We start from the raw sequence: 6,412 nt of genomic DNA on the forward strand, positions 1-6,412 counted from the left end.
TGCTGTTGACGGGGAAAATATTTGTTACGAATCATTGGTTTTGACCAACATATGGACTAGAAACTTACTTCAGGATACCAAGAACAAACTGGGACAAAGTGTAGCATTAGCTTACATTATTAATGGGAGTAGCGCTGTCTTAAGCCGCTAACGGAGTAGGGCTAGCTTGCGTTACCAATGTTAGTTTGTGCATTAGCTTTGAGTGGATGGCAGCAACTCTAATACTAATTCAATAATTAATTTCGCCCTTTTGTAAATAATATCGGCCGGCCACATATCGTCACAGAGACTCTTGGAAGTAACAACCATCTTGTTTTTCCAGCCACTAACAGCAGATGAAAAAGAGAAACAGGTTTTAACTAAATGAATAATCTGTGGCTTTCTAACAACTGTCTGCTTTGATTCAAAATAAAAGGCTTTTACTGTAAATGACTTAGAAACGATATCTATATTCAAAGACACTGTTAAAATTGTTAATTTGTTAAAAATATAAAGTAATGTCTGAACATTTGCCTGTAAACTGGAGTAACACAATGTGCAGACACGCACGCCCTGCAGTTGGTGGATCAGGCGGGTCCAATCACAGCATGTCGGGAGGTTCGTCAGAGTGCAGTGCATCCTGTGTGTTGTAGGATTTGACTATTTTCAGCCACAACACATCATACTGCCGCTTTACCCTGTTTCCACTGGACATAGACCATCAATGTTAAACATTTTTGCGCATTTCATCTAATAAAATGTACAATTTTTATAACACAAAGCTTTTCGGAGGTGAAGTACTCCTTTAATGAGAGTTCACTAATCCACAGACAGCTTCTTTAAATTAAGTGTTTTGTGTTTAATCTCATTTGAGTCCCAATAGTCCTAATTCAGACTCTAGTGAAGGCGTCTGTAGTGTAGTGATGACGGGTTATGTAATAGCTGTACCCTACTCCCCGTTTCTGAATCTTAGTAAAATATAGACACATTAAGATATTTAACCTAACCTTAACCCCCCATTTTGTGCAAGTGGACTGAATGAGGTACAGTATGTAGAGGGTGTAGAAACGCGTGTAGAAGCATGTGACTTTGGTTTGGATGACAAGTAAAGTGGCAGTGGCTAAACTCGTCAAGTTGTTGATTTGTCAACTCTATATAAAGACACTTAGCAGACGTTTATAGCAGACATTTATAGCAGACATTTATAGACGTCTCCACCCTGTTGTTTGATTTTATCAGTTCTGATAAAACAGCTGACCTTTTCATTTATAAACAGCCACTGTAACTGCTCATCCTCCTCCTCAACAATGAAGCATGATGCAGCTTAAACATTCTGAACCATATTGTAGAGCATTGGCCTGGGAAGCAGAAGGTTTCAGGTTCAAACCCACCAGGGCTCCTGGTGTGTCCTTGAGTAAGGCACCCTGCACTACCTCCCCGGGTTTCTTGCATGGCAGCCCACTGCTTCCCGAGGACATGGGTTAAATGGAGAGGACCAATTTCATAGTTTGATTGTAACAAATGTGAAAATGACAAATAAAAATGCTTTCCTCCTTCTTCTTCTTTTCTGTTGTACAATAGCTGCAAATGGGTGTTGTGTTACTTACCCAATCCTGGATGTGAGCATCTCTGTTGGATTCAGTCACATAAATAATAGTTTGTAGGATTACTGTAATAAACTATACTTCATTCAATAATTTGGGTTTATAATAAAGGGATGCTTCACCCCTGAAAGGAATTTTATATATATTTTATTATATGATATATATATGATATATGATATTTTTTTAGCCAAAAATGTGCAAACGTTTACTATTGAATGTCTGTGTCCAGAGAAAAGGGGAAAAACTACAGTATTATGTGTTGTGGCTGAAACTGGTCAAATCCTACAACACACAGAATGCATTACGCTAAGATGAACCTCTTGACCTTCAGTGATTGGAACGTACAGTACTTGATCCTGCAGGGTGTGTTACTCCTCCAGTTCACAGACAAACTTTGCTTTTAAAAGGTTATATTTTAACCTTTTATATGTGTTTGAAGACATAATTTCTAAGTCGTTTAACAGCTTTTTATTTTGAATCAAAGCAGACAGGTCTTTAACAGATTGTTCATTTAGCCAACACCGTCTTTCTTTCTTCGTCTGCTGTTAGTGGCTGGAAAAACAAGACGTTGTCACTTCACATGCACATGGCACTTAATCCCATGAGATGTCTCAGGGGACCTTTGCAGAGGAATACATGATAATTTAACTCCATAGGAAATATAGAGGAATCTGGGTGTCCCTTTATGCTTAAATACTACCTGCCATCATTTGGGTCAACCATTTATGCAGAGGAAAAACTCTTAATTTCTCTGATAGAAAGCTGAGTGTCTGTTCATTCTTAACATGTTTTTGGTAGACCCTCATTGAAAATTGGTGAAGTATTCCTTTAAGGTTTGTGTGCAGACTTCTTGTAATTAACATATTTTCCCTGGAGAGGGAGCCATATACACATTTTCGCTATGCTGCATTTACTACATTTACTGCTTCAGTCTAACGCCAGCAAATTAAATCCAGCCATATCACGTTCACCATCATTCTTCAGTAGCTCACAGAATCCTATGTTTCCCATGATTCAGTTGCAGTAAATTGCACCTCACAGAGTCTACATTAAAGTCCATTGGGATGCTGAGAAATATTGTACTGGCAAGAGTTTATAAGAGCAACATTTATGTGAACCTGTTAAGAAGTTCTTTGATTTTGAAAACAGTTACACCAACCAAACAAAGACAAAACCTGAGGCTGCATCATGACAGCGTCTCTGAAACTATTCACAGATATGTTGGACATGCTCAGCTCTGTCAGACACATTTCACTGTTGCATTCAGTGACCAAAACAGGCCAAGCGAGTGGGGTCAGAGAACAGCGAGGCCTTCGGGCTGCAGCCGTGGGCAACTAACGACATCAACAAGATGCTGTAGCTCTTCAACATGTGCCTGTTGTGGGATTATTTTAATTTATAGTTGAAGAGAGAAAGGTCAAAGGTCAGAGGTTATAAAATGGAAAAAAGGATCAGAAAGCAGAAGTCTACATAAAACCAAGGTGAGCAGAGGTTTAACCACTAAGGTGAATGAAGCTACATCTGATGGATGCTGTTGATGAAATAGAGTCTAATGAGATTTGTTCAGACTCATATTTCCTGGAGCTGAGCTGGGAGGGCAGCGAGGCCTGACCTGAGGAGCCAGATTAAGGGGCGGGGTTACGTGCTGTCACTCACACAGCAGAGGCCTTTGAAGGACTTTTCTTGGAATGTGACTTCTCTCCTTGGGAAATAAACGGCATTGGTCAGAGCTGAAAACGTTTTGTTTGCTTTGTGTCTCTCTTTTGTGTGGTTGTTTCTGTCAGATTTGTGCAGACAGTAAACCACACACAAACACACACACTTCCTGTCATTTCCTCCAGATGTCTCCACTGCCTCTCAGACATGAGAGGGGCATCTCCCACCAGGGGTCTGTTTCAGCATCAGTGGCCTGATGAGTTTTCCACCTCACATCAGACTCTACTCTTTACCCAGATCTGCCTCTGCTCCACCGCTGTGCTGCCCTGATAACAGCTCTACGACTGTGTGGTTCTAGTTTTGCTTTAAATTGTTTAAATTAATTTTAATGAAATAAGTGTTTCTAAACTACTCTCAGTCGTAACCCAGAAAAACAATAATAAAACTCTAGCAAACCCAGATTGAACTGCAGAACAATGTGCAATGTTTGTTTCTCTGTGTGCACGTGTGTGTTTGTGCCGCTCTACAGTAAGACTCTGTTTTATACCAGCGTCACTTCTGAAGCATCTATTGTTTTGTGTGTGTGTGTGTGTGTGTGTGTGTGTGTGTGTGTGTGTGTGTGTGTGTGTGTGTGTGTGTGTGTGTGTGTGTGTGTGTGTGTGTGTGTGTGTGTGTGTGTGTGGCCGTCCATTGTTCTGCGTTTGCTGACGTGGTGCATCATCCAAGAGGCTGTTACTGTTGCAGCACAATGAACAGGCAGCACAGAGATGCTGAGCTCAACACGCCACCGCTCTGTTTGACTCTGTGTGTGTGTGTGTGTGTGTGTGTGTGTGTGTGTGTGTTTAGTTTACCATGCAACCTGTGTCACAGTGCAGATAAGAACTGGTTTGGCTCCAAAACCGCCTGAAAGCAGCAAAGGGCTTGTTTCACATTAACTCATATAATAATAGTGAATTAAATATAGCGATGACATCATTAGGATTAAAGACGTGAGCTCTAAGCATAATTAGTGTCCGTCTGTCACTCTGGAGGCCTGACCTGATTGGCCCGTGTGACGTGAGGGGGCCGTTCAAATAACCTGATGTTTTCAGTGCAGAGACGTCCTTTCTGAGCAGCTGCACGTTTCTTGTCTGTGCAGATGCTCTGAACGGTTCCAGCAGCTTCTTATCACCCTCATGTTCTCGCACCGTAGCTGTTATCGGGTTCAGAAGCACAAGGTCAAGATCATCCCTTCTCGCTCGGCGCTGTGAGATGGAGAGATCCACAATAACAGAACAAAAACGCCTCCATGAATTATTCAGCTGCGCCTTTGTCTGCTCTCCATTTATCTCCCAATCCTCCCTGAGCTGCACAGGCTCTGACGGCTTCATTGTAGCTGCTGGGAGCCTCTCAATGAGTCTGTGTGAGAGTGGAGCTCAAGGCGCGCGTGCACCCACATGCACACTCACACCACTTGAAATAGCCTGCTAATTAGACAGTCAAATTACAGCCTGCCTGCAGCCGAGGACTGTGGGAAACGTAGGCAGCTTAAGTGTTTCCTTTTATTCAAGACGTGGCAGAGGACCAGGGGTTTTTAGAGGAAGAGCAGAAAGACGAGGTGAGAGTGATTTCAAGTGAAACAAAGAGAAGAGAAGTGAAGGATGCTGAAGACGTCGGACAAAACTGTGATAGTTACGGATGCAGGAAACTGAAAGCGCTAAGACCTGAGGAAAACACAGTTTAGATGTTTTAAGTTGAAGCTGCAGAACTTGATATCAAGTTTTGTTTTGTGTCACGTGAACATACTCTCTGATCAGGACTGTGAGTAAGTGTGACCTCTGACCTCTGCTAGTTGACTGTCCGTGCTGTAAATGAGGAACAAAACCTCGCTTCCTTCATGTCCTGCCACATTTACTGGAAAATAAAGCTGCCGGCTGAAACAGGAAGTTGTGTCAAGCCAATCAGTTGCCACTCCGTGTGTTGTGATTCGAACAAAGGAGATGCCAAATCACTCGTCCCATTGTTCGCCAGCTGATCCTGCACAAACCGGTTTCTGATTACTGAGTCAGGCAGCGTTCACGGAGCGATTTCAAACTGGTCTGACTGGTGGAGCAGCCTGTGCGTCGCTGGGTTCAGCCTCGCACCGAACCATAACACGCGGGCGGACTTTCGTTTCATCAGCTGGATGATGTGACAGCGCTTCCAGCTGTGACAGGGAGCTGCAGAGGTTCTGTGTCTCCATCACATGACGCCAGGCACACGTCGTAGATGTGATGGACCTGTCCCTGTCGCCCCACAACCAGTTGTGGTCTGATCTGAGTCAGTGATGGACCTTTACAAGCCGACGCAGCCTTTGAGTGACGTGACCTGAGGACTCCCCGCTTCCCCTGGTTAATATTCATGAGCTCCGTCCTGTGGGTGGTCCACTAAACGGAGGCTGGCGGGGCTGGACGTCGTGTCTGCACAGACCAGAGAAGGAAGTGATGTTGTTTATGGTGCGTTCAGAAAGCTCTGGTGCCGAGCGGCCATAAAGGAGGCTCTGTCAGCTGCTGCATTTGACTAACATATGGAAATATGACTACAGGTTTCCTGGTCTGAGTTAAAGGTGATTATAGAACAGAACACACCTATATGAAGAATGTTTTATTATTATTAATAATAATAATAATTAATAATTGAAACTTTAATTATGATGTTATTTGAGGTGCATGAGCCCGTCAGTGGCTAACAGTAACTAACACATGGTCTGGTCTGGATTCTGGTTGAGCTCTTTCACCTTTTTATCAAATCTAACTCAAAGCTTTGCTTCACTGAGGACTGTGGATGCTTCCATCTGCCTACAGAACCACATTAGTTGGGCCCAGTTATGATGTTGACATGTTTCAGGCTAAAACAGCCTTGCAGCTGCTCTAGGAAGCCACATTCAGGGAGGAACGCTCCGTGCTTGTAACCACAGCTACTGATGAATTTCCCAGATGTTTGTCAGCTGCTGCTCTGCCCGACTCCAGCTCCTCTCTGCGGGTTTGTCACCTCCTCTGTTTCCAGCATGTTGCCTGTGAGTCCCGGTGGTCTGCAGACGGCCGGTGAGAGATCATGAATGTGAGTGGCTGCACTGCTGGTGGTTTATGGCACCAACAAACAAATGGAGTGAAAGTGGCCAGCGGACGTTGTGTGTCCCTGGAAACTAATTACAC

This window comes from Betta splendens, chromosome 24 (genome assembly GCF_900634795.4).
Source record: "Betta splendens chromosome 24, fBetSpl5.4, whole genome shotgun sequence".
In the NCBI taxonomy this organism is placed as follows: domain Eukaryota; kingdom Metazoa; phylum Chordata; class Actinopteri; order Anabantiformes; family Osphronemidae; genus Betta; species Betta splendens.